The 15,594-nt window shown below is 43.4% G+C and overlaps 9 pseudogenes; all 9 read right to left on the bottom strand.

The window, feature by feature from the left end:
- Nucleotides 1–924: 924 nt before the first annotated feature.
- LOC130286343 (U2 spliceosomal RNA) lies at nucleotides 925–1,188 on the bottom strand (annotated as a pseudogene).
- Nucleotides 1,189–2,652: 1,464 nt separating this feature from the next.
- LOC130289595 (U2 spliceosomal RNA) lies at nucleotides 2,653–2,919 on the bottom strand (annotated as a pseudogene).
- A 1,462-nt stretch (nucleotides 2,920–4,381) lies between these two features.
- On the bottom strand, nucleotides 4,382–4,647 carry LOC130288676 (U2 spliceosomal RNA; annotated as a pseudogene).
- Nucleotides 4,648–6,102: 1,455 nt separating this feature from the next.
- Nucleotides 6,103–6,367, bottom strand: LOC130287965 (U2 spliceosomal RNA; annotated as a pseudogene).
- Nucleotides 6,368–7,837: 1,470 nt separating this feature from the next.
- Nucleotides 7,838–8,101, bottom strand: LOC130288796 (U2 spliceosomal RNA; annotated as a pseudogene).
- Nucleotides 8,102–9,561: 1,460 nt separating this feature from the next.
- LOC130286345 (U2 spliceosomal RNA) lies at nucleotides 9,562–9,825 on the bottom strand (annotated as a pseudogene).
- Nucleotides 9,826–11,285: 1,460 nt separating this feature from the next.
- LOC130289172 (U2 spliceosomal RNA) lies at nucleotides 11,286–11,549 on the bottom strand (annotated as a pseudogene).
- Nucleotides 11,550–13,015: 1,466 nt separating this feature from the next.
- Nucleotides 13,016–13,279, bottom strand: LOC130286346 (U2 spliceosomal RNA; annotated as a pseudogene).
- A 1,462-nt stretch (nucleotides 13,280–14,741) lies between these two features.
- LOC130287967 (U2 spliceosomal RNA) lies at nucleotides 14,742–15,006 on the bottom strand (annotated as a pseudogene).
- Between the last annotated feature and the right edge of the window lie 588 nt (nucleotides 15,007–15,594).

Genomic DNA, 15,594 nt, shown 5'->3' on the forward strand with positions numbered 1-15,594 from the left:
ATCACTTGGGTATCCATGGTAACTACCACAACATGGTCATCTGCAGTTTACATCTAGCCCGTGGCATTGAATGGCATTTTAAAAGTGCTAAGGGTCCTGGTGCAATAATCCTCCCATGAGGATCAGCCTCAACGGCTTTGTAGATTGCACTCATGTCAGCAACTCCATATACATTTTTTTTTCTTCATGCTTCTTTCTTCATCCTTTTTTCTTTCTGTCATTCAGACTTTCATTCATTCGATCTCTCTCACTCACTTGCTTTAACTCATTTGTTCTCACTCACTCACTCACTCACTCAATCACTCACTCACTCATTCACTCTCACTCACTCTCACTCTCTCACTCACTCGCTCACTAAGTCAGTCTCTCTCTCTCTCTCTCTTTTTCTTTTTATATATATTTTTTTCTGTCTTCTTCTTCTTCTTCTTCTTCAGACCCTGTCATAGCACTAATGCCTTTCCAATACCACCAGCAGATGGAGACACTCCATTGCAACATTGGTTGTGAGCAGCAGTTTCTAAAAACAAATGCCTCATGGCGGATTTCCCATCCATCAATGGATGGTAAATTTTGTTTTTATCATTCACTGACCACAGAAACCAATGCATGGTCAAGCAACAGCAATGACACACCCTTGTGTATAGGCATGAGACCCTCATGTCATTTAACAGGATTCAGCACCACCCACAAGACAGCTACCTGTCATGTCATGTCAAACCTGCACAGGTGTGCTAGATTATTATTATTTAGTTTTATTTTATTTTTTTACACCAATCAGTGTGCAAACATGGTCATTAAAACGCTAAATGAATAGACGTTCATAAACCAGTCAGTGCAACTCATCATTTTGGTCTCCAATTCTCAAACTCAAATTCTCACCCACGGAGGATTAAATGAGAATCTTTCTTGTTTAACACTGGAATGGGGTGGTGCACTGTTCACTACCCGAAGATACTGCCACATCGGGTCAATGCATAGGGCGACAGAAGCAAGCTTCCAAATCAGCTCCCTTTCTCAAAAATCCATTTAATTTATGGTCCCCAGATAGGGAACGTATGTATCAGTATGTGCTCACAAGTCACCCAAGTGCAAGTATTCACACAAAAAAAAACGTGCCTCAGGATGCGATCTGTCGCAAGATCCTTTCTTTTTTTACACTTGATCTAAGCCAAAAGGCCTAGAGGGGATAACCGGGAAAGGGGTGGACCCAACCATGTCCCCTTCATGAGCACTCACATTACTCATAGGAATGGAAGGAAGGCTGGCAGCCAACCAGCCTCCCATACACTTTCTGGGTGGGTGGCAGTCAGCCACCCATACATACATACAGCACAGGCTAAACCCACATCATCACTTAAAAAAAGGACAGGCGACCATTGCACTCTGATGGAGCATTTAGCAATGCAATCCATAGCCTGGCTTTTGCCTGAACCCCCATCACTCCTCCTCTTGCATATAAGACAATATTTCAGATCTGCATATGAAAACAACACGCCTACCTTTGTTGCACATAGCTGCCTGCCTGTCTCTAGTTACCCCACTGGCTGTAGCTGCGTCCCTTCCGACATGGAATAACACCAACTGTAACGATAAACTGAAAATTAACAGTATAAACCTGCATCATTTTGGACTCTGGTATTTGCTGAATCCGGGTGACCTGACAATCGATGGTGGTGCCGCTGGTGATTCTGGCCTTCTTGGAATCTGTTGGGCCTATGTGTTAGCTCACACATCACTTGGGTATCCATGGTAACTAACACAACATGGTCATCTGCAGTTTACATCTAGCCCGTGGCATTGAATGGCATTTTAAAAGTGCTAAGGGTCCTGGTGCAATAATCCTCCCATGAGGATCAGCCTCAACGGCTTTGTAGATTGCACTCATGTCAGCAACTCCATATACATTTTTTTTTCTTCATGCTTCTTTCTTCATCCTTTTTTCTTTCTGTCATTCAGACTTTCATTCATTCGATCTCTCTCACTCACTTGCTTTAACTCATTTGTTCTCACTCACTCACTCACTCACTCAATCACTCACTCACTCATTCACTCTCACTCACTCTCACTCTCTCACTCACTCGCTCACTAAGTCAGTTTCTCTCTCTCTCTCTCTTTTTCTTTTTATATATATTTTTTTCCGTCTTCTTCTTCTTCTTCTTCAGACCCTGTCATAGCACTAATGCCTTTCCAATACCACCAGCAGATGGAGACACTCCATTGCAACATTGGTTGTGAGCAGCAGTTTCTAAAAACAAATGCCTCATGGCGGATTTCCCATCCATCAATGGATGGTAAATTTTGTTTTTATCATTCACTGACCACAGAAACCAATGCATGGTCAAGCAACAGCAATGACACACCCTTGTGTATAGGCATGAGACCCTCATGTCATTTAACAGGATTCAGCACCACCCACAAGACAGCTACCTGTCATGTCATGTCAAACCTGCACAGGTGTGCTAGATTATTATTATTTAGTTTTATTTTATTTTTTTACACCAATCAGTGTGCAAACATGGTCATTAAAACGCTAAATGAATAGACGTTCATAAACCAGTCAGTGCAACTCATCATTTTGGTCTCCAATTCTCAAACTCAAATTCTCACCCACGGAGGATTAAATGAGAATCTTTCTTGTTTAACACTGGAATGGGGTGGTGCACTGTTCACTACCCGAAGATACTGCCACATCGGGTCAATGCATAGGGCGACAGAAGCTAGCTTCCAAATCAGCTCCCTTTCTCAAAAATCCATTTAATTTATGGTCCCCAGATAGGGAACGTATGTATCAGTATGTGCTCACAAGTCACCCAAGTGCAAGTATTCACACAAAAAAAAAAAACGTGCCTCAGGATGCGATCTGTCGCAAGATCCTTTCTTTTTTTACACTTGATCTAAGCCAAAAGGCCTAGAGGGGATAACCGGGAAAGGGGTGGACCCAACCATGTCCCCTTCATGAGCACTCACATTACTCATAGGAATGGAAGGAAGGCTGGCAGCCAACCAGCCTCCCATACACTTTCTGGGTGGGTGGCAGTCAGCCACCCATACATACATACAGCACAGGCTAAACCCACATCATCACTTAAAAAAAGGACAGGCGACCATTGCACTCTGATGGAGCATTTAGCAATGCAATCCATAGCCTGGCTTTTGCCTGAACCCCCATCACTCCTCCTCTTGCATATAAGACAATATTTCAGATCTGCATATGAAAACAACACGCCTACCTTTGTTGCACATAGCTGCCTGCCTGTCTCTAGTTACCCCACTGGCTGTAGCTGCGTCCCTTCCGACATGGAATAACACCAACTGTAACGATAAACTGAAAATTAACAGTATAAACCTGCATCATTTTGGACTCTGGTATTTGCTGAATCCGGGTGACCTGACAATCGATGGTGGTGCCGCTGGTGATTCTGGCCTTCTTGGAATCTGTTGGGCCTATGTGTTAGCTCACACATCACTTGGGTATCCATGGTAACTACCACAACATGGTCATCTGCAGTTTACATCTAGCCCGTGGCATTGAATGGCATTTTAAAAGTGCTAAGGGTCCTGGTGCAATAATCCTCCCATGAGGATCAGCCTCAACGGCTTTGTAGATTGCACTCATGTCAGCAACTCCATATACATTTTTTTTTCTTCATGCTTCTTTCTTCATCCTTTTTTCTTTCTGTCATTCAGACTTTCATTCATTCGATCTCTCTCACTCACTTGCTTTAACTCATTTGTTCTCACTCACTCACTCACTCAATCACTCACTCACTCATTCACTCTCACTCACTCTCACTCTCTCACTCACTCGCTCACTAAGTCAGTCTCTCTCTCTCTCTCTCTCTTTTTCTTTTTATATATATTTTTTTCCGTCTTCTTCTTCTTCTTCTTCAGACCCTGTCATAGCACTAATGCCTTTCCAATACCACCAGCAGATGGAGACACTCCATTGCAACATTGGTTGTGAGCAGCAGTTTCTAAAAACAAATGCCTCATGGCGGATTTCCCATCCATCAATGGATGGTAAATTTTGTTTTTATCATTCACTGACCACAGAAACCAATGCATGGTCAAGCAACAGCAATGACACACCCTTGTGTATAGGCATGAGACCCTCATGTCATTTAACAGGATTCAGCACCACCCACAAGACAGCTACCTGTCATGTCATGTCAAACCTGCACAGGTGTGCTAGATTATTATTATTTAGTTTTATTTTATTTTTTTACACCAATCAGTGTGCAAACATGGTCATTAAAACGCTAAATGAATAGACGTTCATAAACCAGTCAGTGCAACTCATCATTTTGGTCTCCAATTCTCAAACTCAAATTCTCACCCACGGAGGATTAAATGAGAATCTTTCTTGTTTAACACTGGAATGGGGTGGTGCACTGTTCACTACCCGAAGATACTGCCACATCGGGTCAATGCATAGGGCGACAGAAGCAAGCTTCCAAATCAGCTCCCTTTCTCAAAAATCCATTTAATTTATGGTCCCCAGATAGGGAACGTATGTATCAGTATGTGCTCACAAGTCACCCAAGTGCAAGTATTCACACAAAAAAAAACGTGCCTCAGGATGCGATCTGTCGCAAGATCCTTTCTTTTTTTTTACACTTGATCTAAGCCAAAAGGCCTAGAGGGGATAACCGGGAAAGGGGTGGACCCAACCATGTCCCCTTCATGAGCACTCACATTACTCATAGGAATGGAAGGAAGGCTGGCAGCCAACCAGCCTCCCATACACTTTCTGGGTGGGTGGCAGTCAGCCACCCATACATACATACAGCACAGGCTAAACCCACATCATCACTTAAAAAAAGGACAGGCGACCATTGCACTCTGATGGAGCATTTAGCAATGCAATCCATAGCCTGGCTTTTGCCTGAACCCCCATCACTCCTCCTCTTGCATATAAGACAATATTTCAGATCTGCATATGAAAACAACACGCCTACCTTTGTTGCACATAGCTGCCTGCCTGTCTCTAGTTACCCCACTGGCTGTAGCTGCGTCCCTTCCGACATGGAATAACACCAACTGTAACGATAAACTGAAAATTAACAGTATAAACCTGCATCATTTTGGACTCTGGTATTTGCTGAATCCGGGTGACCTGACAATCGATGGTGGTGCCGCTGGTGATTCTGGCCTTCTTGGAATCTGTTGGGCCTATGTGTTAGCTCACACATCACTTGGGTATCCATGGTAACTACCACAACATGGTAATCTGCAGTTTACATCTAACCCGTGGCATTGAATGGCATTTTAAAAGTGCTCAGGGTCCTGGTGCAATAATCCCCCCATGAGGATCAGCCTCAACGGCTTTGTAGATTGCACTCATGTCAGCAACTCCATATACATTTTTTTTTCTTCATGCTTCTTTCTTCATCCTTTTTTCTTTCTGTCATTCAGACTTTCATTCATTCGATCTCTCTCACTCACTTGCTTTAACTCATTTGTTCTCACTCACTCACTCACTCACTCAATCACTCACTCACTCATTCACTCTCACTCACTCTCACTCTCTCACTCACTCGCTCACTAAGTCAGTCTCTCTCTCTCTCTCTCTTTTTCTTTTTATATATATTTTTTTCCGTCTTCTTCTTCAGACCCTGTCATAGCACTAATGCCTTTCCAATACCACCAGCAGATGGAGACACTCCATTGCAACATTGGTTGTGAGCAGCAGTTTCTAAAAACAAATGCCTCATGGCGGATTTCCCATCCATCAATGGATGGTAAATTTTGTTTTTATCATTCACTGACCACAGAAACCAATGCATGGTCAAGCAACAGCAATGACACACCCTTGTGTATAGGCATGAGACCCTCATGTCATTTAACAGGATTCAGCACCACCCACAAGACAGCTACCTGTCATGTCATGTCAAACCTGCACAGGTGTGCTAGATTATTATTATTTAGTTTTATTTTATTTTTTTACACCAATCAGTGTGCAAACATGGTCATTAAAACGCTAAATGAATAGACGTTCATAAACCAGTCAGTGCAACTCATCATTTTGGTCTCCAATTCTCAAACTCAAATTCTCACCCACGGAGGATTAAATGAGAATCTTTCTTGTTTAACACTGGAATGGGGTGGTGCACTGTTCACTACCCGAAGATACTGCCACATCGGGTCAATGCATAGGGCGACAGAAGCAAGCTTCCAAATCAGCTCCCTTTCTCAAAAATCCATTTAATTTATGGTCCCCAGATAGGGAACGTATGTATCAGTATGTGCTCACAAGTCACCCAAGTGCAAGTATTCACACAAAAAAAAAACGTGCCTCAGGATGCGATCTGTCGCAAGATCCTTTCTTTTTTTACACTTGATCTAAGCCAAAAGGCCTAGAGGGGATAACCGGGAAAGGGGTGGACCCAACCATGTCCCCTTCATGAGCACTCACATTACTCATAGGAATGGAAGGAAGGCTGGCAGCCAACCAGCCTCCCATACACTTTCTGGGTGGGTGGCAGTCAGCCACCCATACATACATACAGCACAGGCTAAACCCACATCATCACTTAAAAAAAGGACAGGCGACCATTGCACTCTGATGGAGCATTTAGCAATGCAATCCATAGCCTGGCTTTTGCCTGAACCCCCATCACTCCTCCTCTTGCATATAAGACAATATTTCAGATCTGCATATGAAAACAACACGCCTACCTTTGTTGCACAAAGCTGCCTGCCTGTCTCTAGTTACCCCACTGGCTGTAGCTGCGTCCCTTCCGACATGGAATAACACCAACTGTAACGATAAACTGAAAATTAACAGTATAAACCTGCATCATTTTGGACTCTGGTATTTGCTGAATCCGGGTGACCTGACAATCGATGGTGGTGCCGCTGGTGATTCTGGCCTTCTTGGAATCTGTTGGGCCTATGTGTTAGCTCACACATCACTTGGGTATCCATGGTAACTACCACAACATGGTCATCTGCAGTTTACATCTAGCCCGTGGCATTGAATGGCATTTTAAAAGTGCTAAGGGTCCTGGTGCAATAATCCTCCCATGAGGATCAGCCTCAACGGCTTTGTAGATTGCACTCATGTCAGCAACTCCATATACATTTTTTTTTCTTCATGCTTCTTTCTTCATCCTTTTTTCTTTCTGTCATTCAGACTTTCATTCATTCGATCTCTCTCACTCACTTGCTTTAACTCATTTGTTCTCACTCACTCACTCACTCACTCAATCACTCACTCACTCACTCACTCATTCACTCTCACTCACTCTCACTCTCTCACTCACTCGCTCACTAAGTCAGTCTCTCTCTCTCTCTCTTTTTCTTTTTCTATATATTTTTTTCCGTCTTCTTCTTCTTCTTCTTCAGACCCTGTCATAGCACTAATGCCTTTCCAATACCACCAGCAGATGGAGACACTCCATTGCAACATTGGTTGTGAGCAGCAGTTTCTAAAAACAAATGCCTCATGGCGGATTTCCCATCCATCAATGGATGGTAAATTTTGTTTTTATCATTCACTGACCACAGAAACCAATGCATGGTCAAGCAACAGCAATGACACACCCTTGTGTATAGGCATGAGACCCTCATGTCATTTAACAGGATTCAGCACCACCCACAAGACAGCTACCTGTCATGTCATGTCAAACCTGCACAGGTGTGCTAGATTATTATTATTTAGTTTTATTTTATTTTTTTACACCAATCAGTGTGCAAACATGGTCATTAAAACGCTAAATGAATAGACGTTCATAAACCAGTCAGTGCAACTCATCATTTTGGTCTCCAATTCTCAAACTCAAATTCTCACCCACGGAGGATTAAATGAGAATCTTTCTTGTTTAACACTGGAATGGGGTGGTGCACTGTTCACTACCCGAAGATACTGCCACATCGGGTCAATGCATAGGGCGACAGAAGCAAGCTTCCAAATCAGCTCCCTTTCTCAAAAATCCATTTAATTTATGTTCCCCAAATAGGGAACGTATGTATCAGTATGTGCTCACAAGTCACCCAAGTGCAAGTATTCACACAAAAAAAAACGTGCCTCAGGAGGCGATCTGTCGCAAGATCCTTTCTTTTTTTACACTTGATCTAAGCCAAAAGGCCTAGAGGGGATAACCGGGAAAGGGGTGGACCCAACCATGTCCCCTTCATGAGCACTCACATTACTCATAGGAATGGAAGGAAGGCTGGCAGCCAACCAGCCTCCCATACACTTTCTGGGTGGGTGGCAGTCAGCCACCCATACATACATACAGCACAGGCTAAACCCACATCATCACTTAAAAAAAGGACAGGCGACCATTGCACTCTGATGGAGCATTTAGCAATGCAATCCATAGCCTGGCTTTTGCCTGAACCCCCATCACTCCTCCTCTTGCATATAAGACAATATTTCAGATCTGCATATGAAAACAACACGCCTACCTTTGTTGCACATAGCTGCCTGCCTGTCTCTAGTTACCCCACTGGCTGTAGCTGCGTCCCTTCCGACATGGAATAACACCAACTGTAACGATAAACTGAAAATTAACAGTATAAACCTGCATCATTTTGGACTCTGGTATTTGCTGAATCCGGGTGACCTGACAATCGATGGTGGTGCCGCTGGTGATTCTGGCCTTCTTGGAATCTGTTGGGCCTATGTGTTAGCTCACACATCACTTGGGTATCCATGGTAACTACCACAACATGGTCATCTGCAGTTTACATCTAGCCCGTGGCATTGAATGGCATTTTAAAAGTGCTAAGGGTCCTGGTGCAATAATCCTCCCATGAGGATCAGCCTCAACGGCTTTGTAGATTGCACTCATGTCAGCAACTCCATATACATTTTTTTTTCTTCATGCTTCTTTCTTCATCCTTTTTTCTTTCTGTCATTCAGACTTTCATTCATTCGATCTCTCTCACTCACTTGCTTTAACTCATTTGTTCTCACTCACTCACTCACTCACTCACTCACTCACTCATTCACTCTCACTCACTCTCACTCTCTCACTCACTCGCTCACTAAGTCAGTCTCTCTCTCTCTCTCTCTTTTTCTTTTTATATATATTTTTTTCCGTCTTCTTCTTCTTCTTCTTCAGACCCTGTCATAGCACTAATGCCTTTCCAATACCACCAGCAGATGGAGACACTCCATTGGAACATTGGTTGTGAGCAGCAGTTTCTAAAAACAAATGCCTCATGGCGGATTTCCCATCCATCAATGGATGGTAAATTTTGTTTTTATCATTCACTGACCACAGAAACCAATGCATGGTCAAGCAACAGCAATGACACACCCTTGTGTATAGGCATGAGACCCTCATGTCATTTAACAGGATTCAGCACCACCCACAAGACAGCTACCTGTCATGTCATGTCAAACCTGCACAGGTGTGCTAGATTATTATTATTTAGTTTTATTTTATTTTTTTACACCAATCAGTGTGCAAACATGGTCATTAAAACGCTAAATGAATAGACGTTCATAAACCAGTCAGTGCAACTCATCATTTTGGTCTCCAATTCTCAAACTCAAATTCTCACCCACGGAGGATTAAATGAGAATCTTTCTTGTTTAACACTGGAATGGGGTGGTGCACTGTTCACTACCCGAAGATACTGCCACATCGGGTCAATGCATAGGGCGACAGAAGCAAGCTTCCAAATCAGCTCCCTTTCTCAAAAATCCATTTAATTTATGGTCCCCAGATAGGGAACGTATGTATCAGTATGTGCTCACAAGTCACCCAAGTTCAAATATTCACACAAAAAAAAACGTGCCTCAGGATGCGATCTGTCGCAAGATCCTTTCTTTTTTTACACTTGATCTAAGCCAAAAGGCCTAGAGGGGATAACCGGGAAAGGGGTGGACCCAACCATGTCCCCTTCATGAGCACTCACATTACTCATAGGAATGGAAGGAAGGCTGGCAGCCAACCAGCCTCCCATACACTTTCTGGGTGGGTGGCAGTCAGCCACCCACACATACATACAGCACAGGCTAAACCCACATCATCACTTAAAAAAAGGACAGGCGACCATTGCACTCTGATGGAGCATTTAGCAATGCAATCCATAGCCTGGCTTTTGCCTGAACCCCCATCACTCCTCCTCTTGCATATAAGACAATATTTCAGATCTGCATATGAAAACAACACGCCTACCTTTGTTGCACATAGCTGCCTGCCTGTCTCTAGTTACCCCACTGGCTGTAGCTGCGTCCCTTCCGACATGGAATAACACCAACTGTAACGATAAACTGAAAATTAACAGTATAAACCTGCATCATTTTGGACTCTGGTATTTGCTGAATCCGGGTGACCTGACAATCGATGGTGGTGCCGCTGGTGATTCTGGCCTTCTTGGAATCTGTTGGGCCTATGTGTTAGCTCACACATCACTTGGGTATCCATGGTAACTACCACAACATGGTCATCTGCAGTTTACATCTAGCCCGTGGCATTGAATGGCATTTTAAAAGTGCTAAGGGTCCTGGTGCAATAATCCTCCCATGAGGATCAGCCTCAACGGCTTTGTAGATTGCACTCATGTCAGCAACTCCATATACATTTTTTTTTCTTCATGCTTCTTTCTTCATCCTTTTTTCTTTCTGTCATTCAGACTTTCATTCATTCGATCTCTCTCACTCACTTGCTTTAACTCATTTGTTCTCACTCACTCACTCACTCAATCACTCACTCACTCATTCACTCTCACTCACTCTCACTCTCTCACTCACTCGCTCACTAAGTCAGTCTCTCTCTCTCTCTCTCTTTTTCTTTTTATATATATTTTTTTCCGTCTTCTTCTTCTTCTTCTTCAGACCCTGTCATAGCACTAATGCCTTTCCAATACCACCAGCAGATGGAGACACTCCATTGCAACATTGGTTGTGAGCAGCAGTTTCTAAAAACAAATGCCTCATGGCGGATTTCCCATCCATCAATGGATGGTAAATTTTGTTTTTATCATTCACTGACCACAGAAACCAATGCATGGTCAAGCAACAGCAATGACACACCCTTGTGTATAGGCATGAGACCCTCATGTCATTTAACAGGATTCAGCACCACCCACAAGACAGCTACCTGTCATGTCATGTCAAACCTGCACAGGTGTGCTAGATTATTATTATTTAGTTTTATTTTATTTTTTTACACCAATCAGTGTGCAAACATGGTCATTAAAACGCTAAATGAATAGACGTTCATAAACCAGTCAGTGCAACTCATCATTTTGGTCTCCAATTCTCAAACTCAAATTCTCACCCACGGAGGATTAAATGAGAATCTTTCTTGTTTAACACTGGAATGGGGTGGTGCACTGTTCACTACCCGAAGATACTGCCACATCGGGTCAATGCATAGGGCGACAGAAGCAAGCTTCCAAATCAGCTCCCTTTCTCAAAAATCCATTTAATTTATGGTCCCCAGATAGAGAACGTATGTATCAGTATGTGCTCACAAGTCACCCAAGTGCAAGTATTCACACAAAAAAAAACGTGCCTCAGGATGCGATCTGTCGCAAGATCCTTTCTTTTTTTACACTTGATCTAAGCCAAAAGGCCTAGAGGGGATAACCGGGAAAGGGGTGGACCCAACCATGTCCCCTTCATGAGCACTCACATTACTCATAGGAATGGAAGGAAGGCTGGCAGCCAACCAGCCTCCCATACACTTTCTGGGTGGGTGGCAGTCAGCCACCCATACATACATACAGCACAGGCTAAACCCACATCATCACTTAAAAAAAGGACAGGCGACCATTGCACTCTGATGGAGCATTTAGCAATGCAATCCATAGCCTGGCTTTTGCCTGAACCCCCATCACTCCTCCTCTTGCATATAAGACAATATTTCAGATCTGCATATGAAAACAACACGCCTACCTTTGTTGCACATAGCTGCCTGCCTGTCTCTAGTTACCCCACTGGCTGTAGCTGCGTCCCTTCCGACATGGAATAACACCAACTGTAACGATAAACTGAAAATTAACAGTATAAACCTGCATCATTTTGGACTCTGGTATTTGCTGAATCCGGGTGACCTGACAATCGATGGTGGTGCCGCTGGTGATTCTGGCCTTCTTGGAATCTGTTGGGCCTATGTGTTAGCTCACACATCACTTGGGTATCCATGGTAACTACCACAACATGGTCATCTGCAGTTTACATCTAGCCCGTGGCATTGAATGGCATTTTAAAAGTGCTAAGGGTCCTGGTGCAATAATCCTCCCATGAGGATCAGCCTCAACGGCTTTGTAGATTGCACTCATGTCAGCAACTCCATATACATTTTTTTTTCTTCATGCTTCTTTCTTCATCCTTTTTTCTTTCTGTCATTCAGACTTTCATTCATTCGATCTCTCTCACTCACTTGCTTTAACTCATTTGTTCTCACTCACTCACTCACTCACTCAATCACTCACTCACTCATTCACTCTCACTCACTCTCACTCTCTCACTCACTCGCTCACTAAGTCAGTCTCTCTCTCTCTCTCTCTCTTTTTCTTTTTATATATATTTTTTTCCGTCTTCTTCTTCTTCTTCTTCAGACCCTGTCATAGCACTAATGCCTTTCCAATACCACCAGCAGATGGAGACACTCCATTGCAACATTGGTTGTGAGCAGCAGTTTCTAAAAACAAATGCCTCATGGCGGATTTCCCATCCATCAATGGATGGTAAATTTTGTTTTTATCATTCACTGACCACAGAAACCAATGCATGGTCAAGCAACAGCAATGACACACCCTTGTGTATAGGCATGAGACCCTCATGTCATTTAACAGGATTCAGCACCACCCACAAGACAGCTACCTGTCATGTCATGTCAAACCTGCACAGGTGTGCTAGATTATTATTATTTAGTTTTATTTTATTTTTTTACACCAATCAGTGTGCAAACATGGTCAGTAAAACGCTAAATGAATAGACGTTCATAAACCAGTCAGTGCAACTCATCATTTTGGTCTCCAATTCTCAAACTCAAATTCTCACCCACGGAGGATTAAATGAGAATCTTTCTTGTTTAACACTGGAATGGGGTGGTGCACTGTTCACTACCCGAAGATACTGCCACATCGGGTCAATGCATAGGGCGACAGAAGCAAGCTTCCAAATCAGCTCCCTTTCTCAAAAATCCATTTAATTTATGGTCCCCAGATAGGGAACGTATGTATCAGTATGTGCTCACAAGTCACCCAAGTGCAAGTATTCACACAAAAAAAAACGTGCCTCAGGATGCGATCTGTCGCAAGATCCTTTCTTTTTTTACACTTGATCTAAGCCAAAAGGCCTAGAGGGGATAACCGGGAAAGGGGTGGACCCAACCATGTCCCCTTCATGAGCACTCACATTACTCATAGGAATGGAAGGAAGGCTGGCAGCCAACCAGCCTCCCATACACTTTCTGGGTGGGTGGCAGTCAGCCACCCATACATACATACAGCACAGGCTAAACCCACATCATCACTTAAAAAAAGGACAGGCGACCATTGCACTCTGATGGAGCATTTAGCAATGCAATCCATAGCCTGGCTTTTGCCTGAACCCCCATCACTCCTCCTCTTGCATATAAGACAATATTTCAGATCTGCATATGAAAACAACACGCCTACCTTTGTTGCACATAGCTGCCTGCCTGTCTCTAGTTACCCCACTGGCTGTAGCTGCGTCCCTTCCGACATGGAATAACACCAACTGTAACGATAAACTGAAAATTAACAGTATAAACCTGCATCATTTTGGACTCTGGTATTTGCTGAATCCGGGTGACCTGACAATCGATGGTGGTGCCGCTGGTGATTCTGGCCTTCTTGGAATCTGTTGGGCCTATGTGTTAGCTCACACATCACTTGGGTATCCATGGTAACTACCACAACATGGTCATCTGCAGTTTACATCTAGCCCGTGGCATTGAATGGCATTTTAAAAGTGCTAAGGGTCCTGGTGCAATAATCCTCCCATGAGGATCAGCCTCAACGGCTTTGTAGATTGCACTCATGTCAGCAACTCCATATACATTTTTTTTTCTTCATGCTTCTTTCTTCATCCTTTTTTCTTTCTGTCATTCAGACTTTCATTCATTCGATCTCTCTCACTCACTTGCTTTAACTCATTTGTTCTCACTCACTCACTCACTCAATCACTCACTCACTCATTCACTCTCACTCACTCTCACTCTCTCACTCACTCGCTCACTAAGTCAGTCTCTCTCTCTCTCTCTCTCTTTTTCTTTTTATATATATTTTTTTCCGTCTTCTTCTTCTTCTTCTTCAGACCCTGTCATAGCACTAATGCCTTTCCAATACCACCAGCAGATGGAGACACTCCATTGCAACATTGGTTGTGAGCAGCAGTTTCTAAAAACAAATGCCTCATGGCGGATTTCCCATCCATCAATGGATGGTAAATTTTGTTTTTATCATTCACTGACCACAGAAACCAATGCATGGTCAAGCAACAGCAATGACACACCCTTGTGTATAGGCATGAGACCCTCATGTCATTTAACAGGATTCAGCACCACCCACAAGACAGCTACCTGTCATGTCATGTCAAACCTGCACAGGTGTGCTAGATTATTATTATTTAGTTTTATTTTATTTTTTTACACCAATCAGTGTGCAAACATGGTCATTAAAACGCTAAATGAATAGACGTTCATAAACCAGTCAGTGCAACTCATCATTTTGGTCTCCAATTCTCAAACTCAAATTCTCACCCACGGAGGATTAAATGAGAATCTTTCTTGTTTAACACTGGAATGGGGTGGTGCACTGTTCACTACCCGAAGATACTGCCACATCGGGTCAATGCATAGGGCGACAGAAGCAAGCTTCCAAATCAGCTCCCTTTCTCAAAAATCCATTTAATTTATGGTCCCCAGATAGGGAACGTATGTATCAGTATGTGCTCACAAGTCACCCAAGTGCAAGTATTCACACAAAAAAAAAACGTGCCTCAGGATGCGATCTGTCGCAAGATCCTTTCTTTTTTTACACTTGATCTAAGCCAAAAGGCCTAGAGGGGATAACCGGGAAAGGGGTGGACCCAACCATGTCCCCTTCATGAGCACTCACATTACTCATAGGAATGGAAGGAAGGCTGGCAGCCAACCAGCCTCCCATACACTTTCTGGGTGGGTGGCAGTCAGCCACCCATACATACATACAGCACAGGCTAAACCCACATCATCACTTAAAAAAAGGACAGGCGACCATTGCACTCTGATGGAGCATTTAGCAATGCAATCCATAGCCTGGCTTTTGCCTGAACCCCCATCACTCCTCCTCTTGCATATAAGATAATATTTCAGATCTGCATATGAAAACAACACGCCTACCTTTGTTGCACATAGCTGCCTGCCTGTCTCTAGTTACCCCACTGGCTGTAGCTGCATCCCTTCCGACATGGAATAACACCAACTGTAACGATAAACTGAAAATTAACAGTATAAACCTGCATCATTTTGGACTCTGGTATTTGCTGAATCCGGGTGACCTGACAATCGATGGTGGTGCCGCTGGTGATTCTGGCCTTCTTGGAATCTGTTGGGCCTATGTGTTAGCTCACACATCACTTGGGTATCCATGGTAACTACCACAACATGGTCATCTGCA

This window comes from Hyla sarda, chromosome 8 (assembly GCF_029499605.1).
Source record: "Hyla sarda isolate aHylSar1 chromosome 8, aHylSar1.hap1, whole genome shotgun sequence".
In the NCBI taxonomy this organism is placed as follows: Eukaryota; Metazoa; Chordata; class Amphibia; order Anura; family Hylidae; genus Hyla; species Hyla sarda.